Raw genomic sequence first — 813 nt, 5'->3', positions numbered from 1 at the left:
AGTCTTCTCCAACACCATAGTTCAAAAGCATCAATTCTTCGGCACTCAGCCTTCTTCACAGTCCAACTCGAACATCCATACCTGACCACTGGAAAAACCATAGCCTTGACTAGACGGACCTTTGTTGGCAAAGTAATGTTTCTGCTTTTGAATATGCTATCTAGGTTGGTCATAACTTTCCTTCCAAGGAATAAGCGTCTTTTAATTTCATGGCTGCAGTCACCATCTGCAGTGATTTTGGAGCCCCCCAAATAAAGTCTGACACTGTTTCCACTGTTTCCCCATCTATTTCCCATGAAGTGACGGGCCAGATTCCATGATCTTCATTTTCTGAATGTTGAGCTTTAAGCCAACTTTTACACTCTCCACTTTCACTTTCATCAAGAGGCTTTTTAGTTCCTCTTCACTTTCTGCCATTGAAATAAGTATTTAGCTTCATCAGTTAACTTTTGTAATTGTGTTTAAAGGTTTATTAAAGTCAGTATTGTGTAAAGGCTAAGAGTGTGAAATTTGAAGCCAGATGCTAAGGTTCAAGTTCTGGTACCATCTCTTGTTGGCTGTATGGTTTTGAGCAGGAAAGTGAACTTCTCTGTCTCATCATCCTCACTGGAAATGGGGAATAATAATAGTTGCTACTTCACTGATTTTCAGAAAAACATTTAAGTGAACTACTATAAGCACCCAGGAGAGTGGCTTGTATATAGTAAACTATCAACTATTACTATTTTCTTTGTGTTTGCTTCATCTTTCAGTTTTTGTAAATGTCTTAGAAAGTCCCTTCTTTATCCAGGAAGGGTATATACTTACTATTAT

This window comes from Bison bison, unplaced genomic scaffold (assembly GCF_000754665.1).
Source record: "Bison bison bison isolate TAMUID 2011002044 unplaced genomic scaffold, Bison_UMD1.0 scf7180017864212, whole genome shotgun sequence".
Classification (NCBI taxonomy): domain Eukaryota; kingdom Metazoa; phylum Chordata; class Mammalia; order Artiodactyla; family Bovidae; genus Bison; species Bison bison.
The sequence above is the reverse complement of the archived record's forward strand: the minus strand, read 5'-3'. Positions refer to the sequence as shown.